The 15213-nt window shown below is 40.1% G+C and overlaps 1 pseudogene; it reads left to right on the top strand.

The window, feature by feature from the left end:
• The window catches only part of LOC131765186 (Golgi reassembly-stacking protein 2 pseudogene), a 47768-nt pseudogene extending 34010 nt beyond the window's left edge, over positions 1-13758 (top strand).
• Positions 13759-15213: the final 1455 nt, after the last annotated feature.

Here is a 15213-nt window from a genome sequence, read left to right on the forward strand (position 1 = left end):
GCTTCTCTTGTTGTGGAGCATGGGCTCTAGGCGCGCAGGCTTCAGTAGTTGTGGCACGCAGGCTCAGTAGCTGTGGCGCACGGGCTTAGTTGCTCCGTGGCTCACGGGATTTTCCCGGACCAGGGCTGGAAGCCGCGTCCCCTGCACTGGCAGGCGGATTCGTAACCACTGCGCCACCAGGGAAGTCCCAAACACAGCATTGTCAATCAACTATACTTCAAGAAAAAATAAAAATAAAACCAAAGTGGCTTCTCTTCTCTCAGCTGCTTTCACTCTCTAGTCTGCTCAGGTGCCTGCAGGTGGTGGTCAGCCCTGTAGATCTGCTGGGTTGGATCTGGGTTCCTGAAGTGCTGATGTGCAGGAACCACTGTGTACATTTACATCCACGTATTTGACTTTCCCTGACCTGAGGACAGATGTGGAAATAGCAAGCTTGGCCAGCCAAAGTAAGCAGAGAGGCTTACAAATCCAAACCTTTCTGTTTTCACTGGAACATCAGGACCCAGCTTCATTCCTCCAATCTGCTCCAGTCCAAAGGAAAATGGACCATATCTATTCTTTGAGTAGAATGTGACGACTGCATGCCACATGTTCGATGGGCTGGTCTGGACCACCACACATCCTGGTCCCCGGCCACTCCTGGGGCCTCCTTCCAGACTCCGTGCGGGTGTCTTGATTGGTTACTGAGTGTCTCCTGAGCTTCTCACAACAGCCCATCCAGTAGGTATTATATCGATCTTGTTTACAATTAGAAAAAAACGAGGCTGGAGATCACACAAATACGAAGTGAGAGAAGTAGAATTTATTTTATTAAACTTTTCTTTTGTTATGAAACATTTCAAACAAACAGAAACATTCCAAACAAACAGAAACATTCCAAATATAACATATCTGTTACCTTCTGTACCCACTGATGGTTCTATAAGACCCTAACATTGAGCCATTCTTGCACCAGAGTTTTTAAAGAAAATATTAATATATCTAGTTGAAGCTCTCTCTCTCCCTTCCAGATGTTTTTCCCCTCCCTATCTCTTTAAAGCTAACCACTACTTGAAGTTGGCATTTATTATTACCATGCAAATATTTATGTTTTATTGCATATATTGTATTAAAAACAATCCCTGGTATTATTTTGCATGCTTTCAAGTGTTGCATACGTGGTATTAAACTCTGCATTTCTTTTTTATTTTTGGATTCCATTTGAATGTATTGAAGATATCCACTGGAGATCGTAGACATGTTCACTTCAGCTTGCATTGAGCAATCAGGCTTTGTCAGCTCTGACATGAAGTGATTATAGGCTATGAAAGTTTGGTATCTCACAATTCCCTTCCAGTCTTAATAACTCAGAGCTATAACTCCTTAGTTCCTAATTTGGATGTTTAGGTCAATTTCCTTACTTCCTTGGTTAATACTTTATAGTTGGAAATTTGTCTTGGTCAAGGCTTTCCTGCCAAACCATTCTCTATAGTGAATGAAACATGTACAATATTTTCCATAGTGCAGAGATGGGGTGGAGGATGGGGAGAAATGTGGGTCAACCAAAAAGTCAGAGGACATAGGAATATCAGAATCTTCTCGACAATGTTTGCAACAGTCTCAAGGTTCTTTATTACTCCTATTTCTTCTTGATGAGTCTCTCCTCTTTGGCAAAAAGAACTCTCCTGGTATTGAATTCAACAGGAAGTGGAATATTTGGGCTTTATTGAAAATATTTCCCATGTTTTGCCTATTTACCATGAGTCAAAGACAATGAAATAAAAATTCACAGGTATCTTCATCAGTGATGAGCTCTTCTGCTTCTGGAATAGTAATGTACAATGTTTTCTGCAGATTTACAGAATGTCCAGAATTCTCTGTAGTGATGGAAGTGTTCAATATCTATACTGTGCAGTATAGTAGCTATGAGCCACTAACCACATGTGGCTATTGAGTACTTGAAATGTGGCTGATGTGACTAAGGAACTGAATTTTTAAAATTTATTTATTTTTTAAATAATTTAAATTAGAATAGCCTCACAGACCTGGTGACTACTGCACTAGACAGCACTGTTCTAGAGAATTTAGACCAATATATGTTGAGAGAGGGACTTCCCTGGTCATCCAGTGGTTAAGACTCCGCGCTTCCAGTGCAGGGGGCAGGGTTCCATCCCTGATTGGGAAACTAAGATCCCGCATGCTGCCCGGCCAAAAAAAAAAAAAAAAAAATGTATTGGGAGAGTTTCAACAAGTCTTAATAAATCAAGTGAGTTCACATTAAATTGCAATGGATTTATTTGCTCTTTCTTTCCCCAAATCTGAAGTTAATATAAGAAACTGGTTAGCTTGTAAACTATTGTTACAGAGTATTGTTTCTCCAAGAGCTTCTGCTAATCTGTTGTTTACAGTCAGCATATTCTTGTGATTCTTGTTGGAGTGGATGAGTTTGCTTGCGCTGTCATTGTCCCTGGCCTCATGACTCACTCAGTCCACATCGTTTCCTAGCTCTGTTGATTCTGAGTCCTTTCAGCGCTGGTTGTTCTTAGCCACCCTCTGCTCCAGCACAGCCTCCCTCTGAGAGATGGGCAAGAGTGGGGATCTGGACCTACCCAGGCCCTGATTACAGTCCTGGATCTGAGCTTGGTCTGAATCAGCTTTCATTTCTTTAAAACTTTTTATTTTGAAATAATTTTAGACCTACAAAAATGTTCCAAATAGTACAGTGGCATAAAGAGTCTTGTAGCATATTCTTCACCCAGATTCCCATTTGTTCATGTGGTTAATATTTTACCACCTTTGTTTTAGTCTTCCTACCCCCTCTTTATATCTATATCAACATCTATATCAGTCTGTCTATTCTTCCTCCTTTTCTCCTTCTTCTTTTTCTCTCTATCTCTATCTCTCTATTTCCCTTACAAACAGGAACATTCTCTTACAAAACAACAGTACAATTATCAAAGTCATAAAATTAACATGAATACAATATTACTATCTGTTCTATAGATCTCATTCAAATTTTTTTAGTTGTCCCAATAATGTCCTTTATAACAATAACAACAAAAATCTTCTGATCCAACATCCAACCCAGGATCACAGGCTGTGTTTGTTTTTTTTTTGTCTTGTTAGTCTCCTTTAATCAGGAACAGTTCTACAGTGTTTATCTTTCCATGGTCTTGATATTTCTGAAGAGCGTAGGTCCGTTATTTTGTAAAATTTCCCTCAGTTTGTATTTGTCTGATGTTTCCTCATGATTGGATTTAGCTTATATGTATTTGGCAAGACGTTACAGAAATGATGTGTCCTTCTCAGTGCATCACATACAGAAGCACATGATATCCATTTTTCATTTGTGATTCCTTGCTGAAGGTGCTATCTGCCAGGTTTCCATTATAAAGTTGCTCTTTTTCCTTTTGTAATTAATAAGTGTCTCTGGTGAAATATTTTGAGACTACCTAAATATTCTGTTTCTTGTCATACTTCTGCCCATTAGTTTCAGTATCTATTTTTCATTCTTATTTGAAATAATTGTTACTATTGTGGTTGCCAAATGATTAACTAATTATATCGTTTCTGGTCGGCATTTATTTGTCAACATTCTATTGTAAGGAAGGTTTTTTATTTTTTGCCTGTATCTACCTATCTATTATCTATCTATCTATCTATCCTCTATCTCTCTATCTTTATCATATAGCAATCTATCTCAGTATAAACTCATGGATTCTTATTTCTTTACATGAATTTTATTCTATCACTATCACCATTTATTATGAGGCCAAACATACCCAGATGTGAGCTGTGAGAATCCCTTCATTCTGGTTCCTTTGTTTAATTTAATTTTTTTATATCTTCCCATCTTTTTGGGAGCAATTTATTACTCTCCGATATAACAAAATGTTCCAGTCTCAAATTTTTTTGTGTACCAACCCTGGAATCAGTCGTTTCTTTAATGAGGACCAGCTTTCATTTTGATGATCACATGCTGTAGTGTGAACAGGAGGCAAAAGCCAAAAGAAGGAGTTGTGACACTAAAAGACAACAGAGTGTATGAATGAACTAGAAATGTACATTGCCTTACAGATAGGCATAGCAAGGAAGCTTGCTTGTCAGTGTTGGGTTAAGGGAGAAAATTTTCTCTTGAGACTTCCTAACCATAAACTGGCACTTGCATTCAAGTTTGTAACCCAAATTTACACTACCTGCATGGTTCTAAACACTTTTAGGTCAAAATTTATTTTAAAATAGTTCTGGATTGGTAACGATTCCAGAAATTTGGAAGAAGCAAAACTAAATCCTCTTTGGAGAAATGCAATCAAAACAAAAACCTCAAAGTTTTCCATGAATAAAGTTCGGAGGAATGTGGGCTCAGAGACAACGTCAAAAAGCATTTAAGGAGACAAGGCACTCTGAGGAAAAGCCAGCAGGAACAACAAACCACAGAATAAGACCAACATAGTTTTTAGGTATGGGAATTATCAAGTAAAAAATGTAACTTAAGCATGTTTAATATATTTAGAGAAAGAAAAGTGGTGATTAAAAATATAAGATACAGTGTATAACTGATTCACTTTGTTATAAAGCAGAAACTAACACACCACTGTAAAGCAATTATACTTCAATAAAGATGTTAAAAATATATATATATAGAAGATACAAGTTATTATGAAAGATAAACAGGCATACTTGAAAAACAATCAAATAGAATTTTTATGAAAAACAAATATAATAATTGAAATAAAAAACTCAAATGATGGTTTAAATTTAAAGAGAAAATTAGATATAGGTGATAAAAACATGAACAGGAAAACAGATCTGGAGAAATTATCCAGAATGCATAACAGAGAGACAAAGCAGTAAAAAATATGAAGGACAGATGAAAAGGCATGAAGGACAGGGTGAGGAGGTCTAACTTATGTCTAATTGGACTTCTAGGAGGAAGGACAGAGAGAATGAAAGAGAGGCAAATTTTGAAGAGACAATGACTGAAAAATTTTCAGAATTGATGAAACATACATGCATACTTCAGACTTAAGGAGCTCAATGAATTTACAGCAATATAAGCAAAATTTTCCTTAAACAGATAGTAGTGGAACTGAAGAATACCAAAGACTATTGGGAGGTCTTAAAAATAGCCAAAATGTAAAGACAGACTAACACAAAGGAACTACAGAACTCACAGTGGATATCCCCAAAATGGTATCTGGAGGACAATGGAATAATATCTTCAGTATTCTGAAAGACAGTAACTGTCAACCTAGAATTGCATACATAGTGAAACTATCAAGAGGGTAAGAGGGAAAAATAAAAATATTGTTTGGTCAAATGAAAAAATCAGAGCCTTTGTAATGAACAGATTTTACACTAAAGGAAATTCTAAAGATGCACTTAGGTTACACAAAAAGATTTGATGGACAGTCCACTGCAAGAAGGAATGAAATAAATCATTAAATATGTGGATATCTAAACAAACAATGATTCAGTTAAACAATAATGAATGTCTAATGATGTATAAAAAGCACAAACCAAGTAGAATTAAGATATTGAACAAAAATAAAATATGTTTGGAAGGGATGATTAGATTTAAAACAGTCTAAGTTTTTGTATTCTTTAAAATAGGAGTGTGTGTAGACTAAGTTTAGGTAAATTAAATTTATCGAGTGATGTCAACAAGATGGCCAGACAAGATGTCCTTCACTTGTATTAACCACCTCAACCACAATTTAGCACCTATCTGTGGAAAAAGTACCTTTGTGGGAGATGTGGGATCCAGCACCATAGGTCAAGAGGTCCAGGGGAGTCTTGTTCATCCATGCATCAGATAATAGGCACACAGACCTTGGTGAGAACCCTCCTCAGACTGTAATTTCTCCCATGTGCGAAGTGAGAGAGTGAGTGACCACCCAGCCTCCCCAGCTATGTGGGATGCTGCCAAAGAGGGTCCATTTTTCTTTTGACCCATCCAGAGTACTCAGTCATGAGTTAAATGACTGGAGGTGGGGGTAGTGGGGGAGCAGCTGGGAGGGATGCAGCTAGGACCTGGAGGGCCTTGAAGGGACATGGATCCTGCTAACTGCATCCTATTAACTGTGGGACTCCGTCAGGAAGCCCACCAATGAGCCCCTGGGGATGCCTCATCCACTGATACCCCAGCTGGCCTGTTGCACCCCCAGTGCTCTGGGTGCCTCACCCACTCACTTCCCCATCCTGTGGTCAGCTCCCTGTGCATACTTGTGATGGTGGCATGAGCAAGCCTTGGCAGATGGCTTGTGAGCACACACTGAAAGCTGGACCATACTGCCTGGCCAGGGAGAGACCACAAAACTGAGATTTAGTACTGCCCTGAGAGCAAAAGGGAGGCTGTCAGCACTCAGCCTAGTGTATTGCAAGATTGAGGGTAAGCATACAAGCTTAAGAATCCTGCCACAAGAGGGAGCAATAAGGGGAGAGCAGGAATATCCATAGCCAGTCTGAGGAAACCTCAGCATCCCTAGCAGGGCTGAAGGAAGGTAATTCTTTCCTGAAGTCAGTTAGTGAAGACCAGAGGAGGTGACAGCAACTTCAAATGCAAAGAGAGCAATGCAAGCCTTCAAGGAACGTGAATATCAAGGAAATTTAATGTCACCGAAAGATCACAATAATTCTTCCAGTGACTGAACCCAAGACCTGGAGATCTACCCAATAAAGATGTCAAAAGATCTGTTTTAAAGAAGCTCAATGAGCTACAAGAAAACACAGAAGACAATTTAACAAAATCAGGAAAACAATGCACAAAATGAGAAGTTTAACAAAAACACAGAAATCAGTAAAAAGAACAAAAATACAATGAATGAAATAAAAAATGCAATAGAGAGCATCAATAGCAGAATGAATTAAAGAGAAAAAAATCTGTGAATTAAAAGATAATAACTATGGAATTATCCAGAGGGGAAAATTTTTTTTAAATTAAAAAAGAGTGAAGAAAGCCTGCATGATTTTTTGGCCACCATCAAAAGAAATGATCTGCAAATTATGGGAGTCTCAGAAGGAGAAGAGAGGGAGAAGGGGGTGGAAAGCTTATTTAAAGACAAAATGGCTGAGAACTTAGCAAATCTGGGGAGAGATTTGGACATCCAAGTTCATGAAGTGAATAGGTCCCCAAACAAACTCAATGTAAAGATATATTCTCTAAGACCCATTATAATAAAGCAGTCAAAATCAAAGCAAAGAGAGAATCTTAAAAACAGCAAGAGAAAAGAAGTTTGTAACTTACAAGGGAACCCCCTACAAGGCTATCAGTGAATTTCTCAACAAAGGTCTTACATGACCAGAATGAACCCACAGAAATGCATTTCTGGGGGCTCTGAGAAGCTCTGGTTCTCTATGTCTCCGTGCAGAAAGAATTCAGTGAGAGGCAAAGTGATAGATAAGTGTTTTATTAGAATAGGATGCTTGTGAGGCTTTCAAGTGGGCAGGCAAGATGGTGCTGCCCTGAGAGCTTAGTGGGCTACAGTTTTGTAATCAAAGGAAGAATAAGGAGGGGGAGAAGACCACCTCCTTCATCATTCTTGAGTAGATGTGAAGCTTCCATCATCAGCTCCTCCCCCACATTGGGCAGGGGAGTTTTCTTGTCCTTGCATGGACAAGCCAGGACTGTCATGGGGCAATGGAAATGAGCAAAAAAGCAGTAACATATACTAAAATATGGTAAATCACCTCAGGTTTCAGTATAATGTCACCTTATATTTTTGTTTTTAGTATGAGCAGAGTAGCATGTCCTAGGAATCATTAACCTACTGAGCTCACTGGGCAGGATGTGGGTCTTATTCCACCATTGTTTTATGGTTTGGGGGCATGTCTCATGCTTCTGTTGCATGGTTTTGTTGCTAGGCAAGCCTGTTTGGTTTTGTGGTTAAGCAAACCTGTTTTCTTGAGTGATCGTTAACTTATAGGGGTCTCCCATATATATATATATATATATTTTTTTTACTTATGATCCCTTAGTGGGATTAACTATTTAATCACCTACTTTGTCCCTTTATTCTGTCTCTATCAAGATCCTCCTCTACCAGTGTCCCATCCCAGTTTTACCATTGTGAAAGTTTTAATAATTGCATCACCACAGCACACCAAGGGTTCTCCATGCTCCATCTACCACCAGTGAAGGGGTACTCATTGCCTAAGGGATTGCTGTGAGATATCCAGCTACAGAATCCAATGTTAGAGTCTTCTTCCTAAGACCATTTCTGGTGACAACTGTCTTAGATCCCTTGAAACAGAGTTGATGAGCTATATGGGGAGTTCTCAGATTAAAAGTAAAGAGGGTGGATAGACCTGGAGTCTGTCATACAGAGTGAAGTAAGTCAGAAGAGGAAAAACAAATACCGTATGCTAACACATATATATGGAATCTAAGAAAAAAAATGTCAGGAAGAGACTAGGGGCAGGACAGGAATCAAACACAGACCTACTAGAGCATGGACTTGAGGATATGGGGAGGGGGAAGGGTAAGCTGTGTCGAAGTGAGAGAGTGGCATGGACGTATATACACTACCTAATGTAAAATAGATAGCTAGTGGGAAGCAGCCGCATAGCACAGGGAGATCAGCTCGGTGCTTTGTGACCGCCTAGAGGGGTGGGATAGGGAGGGTGGGAGGGAGACGCAAGAGGGAAGAGATATGAGAACATATGTATATGTATAACTGATTCACTTTGTTGTAAAGCAGAAGTTAACACACCATTGTAAAACAGTTATACTCCAATAAAGATGTTAAAAAAAAAAAGTAAAGAAGGAAGGATTGGATAGAGGGAGAAGCTGATTTGCAGTGTAGTTGTAACTGAGGCCTCACCTGACTCTACAGGGATCTCTGGAGCTGACATGGTTCTGAGTTTTCCCAATTTGAGACAAGAGGGTCTCTGTATTTATGCATCAGCCAGTCATTGGCCATGGGCTCACTCCAGGACGGAGCATAACCTTGGCCAAGGCCAAGAACAAGTCCTACTGAGGGACATAGCTGTGAGCTGTCAGCAGCTGATATTCCCAGCAGCTGGGGGTCATATGTCATTTGTCAGCCTTGGGGAGGGGATCTTGTCAGAGAACCATACTATCCACAACAAAATTTCATAATGGTAAGTGAGAAACACAAGATAAAAATTGTATTTATAACGTGACTTTAATATTTTAAAATGTGAATATATAAAAAAATGACTGGAAGGAAATAAACTAAACTGTTTAAGTGGTTTTGTCTTGGAATAATGGGTGAGTTTCATTCCCCCTCTCCCCAGCCCATATCTTATAAACACACATAAAAAAACCTTAGAGTGTCTTAGGGAAAACGTAAAACCATCCCATTGATTCCTCTCTATGAGCTGTTCAAATCAGTCAGAGTGAACATCAGTGTCACTTGAATGGATAAACATGCTGTAGTACATCCAAACAATGGAATATTATTCAGTGATAAAAAAGAAATGAGCTGGGCTTCCCTGGTGGCGCAGTGGTTAAGAATCTGCCTGCCAATGCAGGGGACACGGGTTTGAGCCCTGGTCCTGGAAGATCTCATGTGCTACGGAGCAACTAAGCTCATGAACCACAACTACTGAGCCTGCACTCTAGAGCCCGCGAGCCAAAACTACTGAAGCCTGTGCGCCTAGAGCCCGTGCTCTACAACCAGAGAAGCCACCGCAATGAGAAGCCAGCGCACCGCAACGAAGATTAGCCCCTGCTCGTGGCAACCAGAGAAAAGCCCGCGTGCAGCAACAAAGACCCAACGCAGCCAAAAAATAAAACAAAATACAATAACAAAATAAATAAATTTATTTTAAAAAAAGAAAGAAATGAGCTATCAAGCAATGCAAAAACATGGAATCTTAAATGCATATTACTAGGTGAAAGAAGCCAATCCGAAGAGGCTATGTGCTGTATGATTCCAGCTACACGGTATTTTGGAAAAGGCAAGACTATGGAGACAGTAAAAATATCAGAGGTTTCCAGTGTTCAAGGGGAGAGAGGAGGAAGGATGAAGAAGTGAAGCTCAGGGGATTTTTAGGGAGGTGGAACTATTCTGCATGATACTGTATGATACATGATGGATACATGTGCATTTGTCAAAGTTTATAGAACTGTATGATACAAAGAATGAACTCTAATATAAACTGTGGACCTTACTATTGATTTATCAATTTGTCACAAATGTACTACACTAATGCAGGGAAAACTGTTCAGGGAAGAGGCGATATATGGGAACTTTCTGCACTATCTGCTCATTAAAAGAAAAAGAAAGAAAAAGAAGAAAGTGAATGTTAGTTTTTGTAATCTACTAGAGGCAACAACATTAGCAGTAATTGAGACTGAATTTAACAGATGGCAAGCTCAGCAAGCCAGGGTGAGATCTACTTATCATGGACTGAACAAAGCCTGCTCAGGCAGTTATGAAATATCATAACACAAATCTACAGATAAACAGCTTCTTTGTTTACAAATGCATTAATGGGTATCACAACAGCTTGACTCTTGATTCTGGAATTCTTACTGTTTCCTCAATGAACCATGACACAACTGTTGAGTCTTGCTATATGCATTCATAGAATGGCAGAGAATCTGGTCCTGTGATGGGACATTTGATAAACAAACAAGGCAAACTGGAGCTGATTCTTCTGGTAACTGCCAGTGCTGGCGCCTTTTTTCCCTTTTGGCACATACCCTAAATTCCTGGCATCTACTCATATTTTTCCTCCCAGGCCAACTGCAAAAAGGACTTGACCTCAGCTGACATAGAATGTGGAAGATTGTGTATGCATTGAAAAATAGTTCAGTCTGCTGATGAAGTTAATGAATTTTCATAGGAATTTAGTCAATACCACCCGGTGAGAGTCCGCACTTGGAATATTTGCTCAAAGGCAATGGGGAAACAAGAACTTCTTTATCACTGCTGATTCTTTTTTTTTCTATAAATTTATTTATTGTATTTATTTATTTTTGGCTGCATTGGTTCTTCGCTGCTGCCGGCGGGCTTTTCTCTAGTTGTGGTGAGTGGGGGCTACTCTTTGTTGCGGTGCACAGGCTATTCATTGCAGTGGCTTCTCTTGTTGTGGAGCACGGACTCTAGGCAGGCGGGCTCAGTAGTTGTGGCTCGCAGGCTCTAGAGTGCAGGCTCAGTAGTTGTGGTGCACGGGCTTAGTTGCTCGGCGGCATGTGGGATCCTCCTGGACCAGGGCTTGAACCCGTGTCCCCTGCATTGGCAGCCGGATTCTTAACCACTGCGCCAGCAGGGAAGTCCCTATCACTGCTGATTCTTGAAAGTAAACATTGCCTTAGAGGGACTTCCCTGGTGGTGCAGTGGTTAAGAATCTGCCTGCCAGGGACTTCCCTGGTGGCACAGTGGTTAAGAATCTGCCTGCCAAGGCAGGGGACATGGGCTCGAGCCCTGGTCTGGGAAGATCCCACAAGCCACGGAGCAACTAAGCCAGAGTGCCATAACTACTGACACTGTGCTCTAGAGCCTGCGAACCGCAACTACTGATCCTGGGCACCACAACTACTGAAGCCCGTGTGCCTAGAGCCCGTGCTCCGCAACAAGAGAAGCCACTGCAATGAGAAACCTGCGCACCACAATGAAGAGAAGCCCCCTCTTGCCTCTTCTAGAGAAAAGCCCACGCTCAGCAACGAAGACTCAACGCAGCCAAAAACAAACAAACAAATAAATAAATAAAATAAATTTAAAAGAAGCATTGTCTCCAATACAGCTTCTGTTTCTATTGTTGATTTGCTTAAACATTGGTCATGTTGAGATTCTTCACTTGTACGTTTATTCACTCGGCTAACACTGATTGACTACTATGAGACAGGCACCATATGCATAAGTTATTACTGGAGGGGCTGCACTATCATATAGTCTACTTTAGTATCAGAATGTAGGGGGTAAGAGGACACTTTTACTTTTCTCTGCTTAGTCTTGCCTTGACTACAGAGAAGATAACTCTGTCCTGCCTTCCATTCTTCTCTCTTTTCTTGCTTTTCTCTGAGGGTTGAGACCTGTCTGATTGGCAAGGTAAGAAGAACCTTCCATTCACGGACAATACTACCAATGGACAGTTACCATTAATTAGAAGCAAGAACACTTCTCTTGCATTCTCTTAAAAAAAATCCATCTGGAATCTCTTTTTCTATGTAGTGGAGATCTGACATCTTTTAAGTATTAAGTTTTCCTATTTAGAAATGTAGATCATGAAGTTTTATAGTTGTCTTCCTATAGGTTCTGCACATTTTTTTGGTTAGCTTTTCTTCTAGTTATTATATATACATATTCATGTATAATTTATACATACTTAAAAAATATAAATATGTAATTTATATTTTTTCTATTGTGGATGGACAGCTTTCTACCTGGTCATGATCATTGACTGTGCTGTTCATGTCCCTGGCTAGCTCATTGGCCTCCTTTATTAGTTCTAGTAATCTTAAAGTTGATTCTTATGAAATTTTTAGGCAGTCCAACACATTGTCTGCAAATAATGACAATTATTTTCTTCCTGATTTTTATAATTACTTTCAAATTTTTGTTTGTGTTATTGCACTGGCTAGGACAATAATGGTGATGGTTAGAATCCCTTCTTGTTTTTTATTTTAAAGGAAATACCTCTAATACTTCAACATTAAGTATAATGACTGTGTAGTTTTTTTGGTGGATACCTGTTAACAGATTAAGGAAGTTTTTCTTCTTTTCTATTCCTAACTTGTTAAGGAAATTTAAAAATATTTTAAAAAATCAGTTACCAGTTACTATTAATTAGAAGCAACAAAACTATGTCCAGGACATAGTGCTGAATGGGATCTCTTTGTTTTTACTAATGGTTCAAGATTAAATAAAGATAATAATATATTAAGAATCTCCTAAAAGCAAATATTTAAAAACCTATAAAAGGGCTTCCCTGGTGGCGCAATGGTTGAGAGTCCGCCTGCCGATGCAGGGGACACGGGTTCGTGCCACGGTCTGGGAAGATCCCACATGCCGCGGAGCGGCTGGGCCCGTGAGCCATGGCTGCTGAGCCTGCGCGTCCGGAGCCTGTGCTCCGCAACGGGAGAGGCCACGACAGTGAGAGGCCCGCGTACCGGAAAAAAAAAAAAAAAAAAAAAAAAAAAAAAGAAAAAAAACCTATAAAAATGCTGATCTAAACATCAAAGTGGTAAGAGAACCAGTAGTCTCAGCCAGTCATATGTGTCATGGCCAGGGTTTGTTGGGAGTTAGCATTTGTTTTGGTAGCTTTGATGGGGCAAAAGGACAAAGGTAAGATGTGGAATTCTTCTCAAGCTCACTGCAGGTCTATTCCTCATAGCAGGGATTACATCGTCAGAGCAAATACACATGTGAATGAGTCTGAAAGTCTGTTCAGCCTCATGGAAACACACAATGCAAAACCACAGAAACTGAACACATGTTGCACAGACACTGACAATGTGTCCATATTAGAACCAGGAGGTGCTCATTACATCCAATTCTGCACAGAGTGGAGAAGGCAGCCAGATGTGGGGTTAGAAAGGAGTATTTGTACCAAATACTTACACGCCTATTTGAAGCAGGGAAGAAAATTTCTCTTCCTGGAGAGATGGCTGGGAGCCACATTACTCCTCTTAAGGCTGGGTTTACTCACCCAAGGCTTGAGGTCCATCATCTTTGCCACCATTTGGAATGAGAGGAACTGAACAGGGTCTGTCTGGACTTTCCCTAAGCTCAACCCCATCAATCGTCAGTACTGTTCTCAGTGAAGGCGCGCCCATCAGTACAGTTATGGCCACCAGAAGTTAAATAGTCCCTTGGCCATTTGCTACACCCTAATGACCATATTATCATGCTTGACGTCTTTAGCCAGCAAGACCACATAAGCTGAGCCAACCCCACCCTAGTTTATTCGCACTTAATTCTAGGTGTTGGATTATCAGAAAATTTGTAACCTGGTTTGACAGGCTATCCTCCTGTCTGATCCTCCTGTCTGAGTATCTCCCATTGTCTTCTTTCTCACCCTTCGGAGCCTGCCTTTTGAATCCCCACGCCACCTCTGCAGAGACAGAGGCTGCTTCCCATTCACCTGAAATCCACCCCAGCTAGGGAGAAGCTCGGTCCTTCAATTTCAGATAAATGCGAATGCTTCTGCATCACCTTTATCTACGAATTACTCTTTGCATTCATATGGAATATTTATCTCCAAAAGAGCTTGGGTGTAAATGCATATTATCATCAATTACAAGCAGGTCTTTTACAACAGGAGTCCTGTAAATAATTTTGGGAGTAAAAATAAGCAAAAAGAAGCGTGCTCTGTATCCTGTAAAGTTTGGGGTGGGGCTCAGAGGGAGGAGAATATCGAAGTGCTTGTATTTTATTTATCTATTTATTTATTTGTCCACAACTAATAATAATTAGTATTATTTTAAATTAAAGTATAATTGACCTACAATACTGTTAGTTCCAGATGCACAGAATAGAGATTTGATATTTTTTAACATTACAAAATGATCACAGGTTGAGTGATGGTCTGTCACCACACAAAGTTATTAAAATACTATTGACTATATTCCCCATGCTGTATATTTCATCCTTATGACTTAATTTTTTTTGTGTGTGTGTTACGCAGGCCTCTCACTGCTGTGGCCCCTCCCATTGCGGAGCACAGGCTCCGGACGCGCAGGCTCAGTAGCCATGGCTCACGGGCCCAGCCGCTCCGCGGCATGTGGGATCTTCCCAGACCGGGGCACGAACTCGTGTCCCCTGCATCGGCAGGCGGACTCTCAACCACTGCGCCACCAGGGAAGCCCATGACTTAATATTTTTTGTAAATGGAAGTTTGCACCTCTTAATCTCCCTCACATCCCCCCACACCTCCCACCTATGGCAACCACCTGTTTTCTGTATCTATGAGTCTGTTTCTGTTTTGTTAGTTCACTTGTTTTGTTTTTCAGATTCCACATATATGTGAAATTGTGGTATTTGTCTTTCTCCATCTGACTGATTTTACTAAGCATTTTGCTGATTTTTACCTCTAGGTCCATTCATGTTGTCACAGATAGTAATATTCCATTCTTTTTTATTGCTGAGTTAGATTCCATTGTATATACATATCACATTTATCCACTCATCTATCAATGGACACTTCGGTTGCTTCCACATTGGCTATTGTAAATATTGCTGCAAGGAACATAGGGGTGCATATATCTTTTCTAATTAGTGGAATTGCTGGATTGTATGGTAGTTCTATTTTTAATTTTGTGAG

Source organism: Kogia breviceps, chromosome 11 (assembly GCF_026419965.1).
Source record: "Kogia breviceps isolate mKogBre1 chromosome 11, mKogBre1 haplotype 1, whole genome shotgun sequence".
Taxonomy (NCBI): domain Eukaryota; kingdom Metazoa; phylum Chordata; class Mammalia; order Artiodactyla; family Physeteridae; genus Kogia; species Kogia breviceps.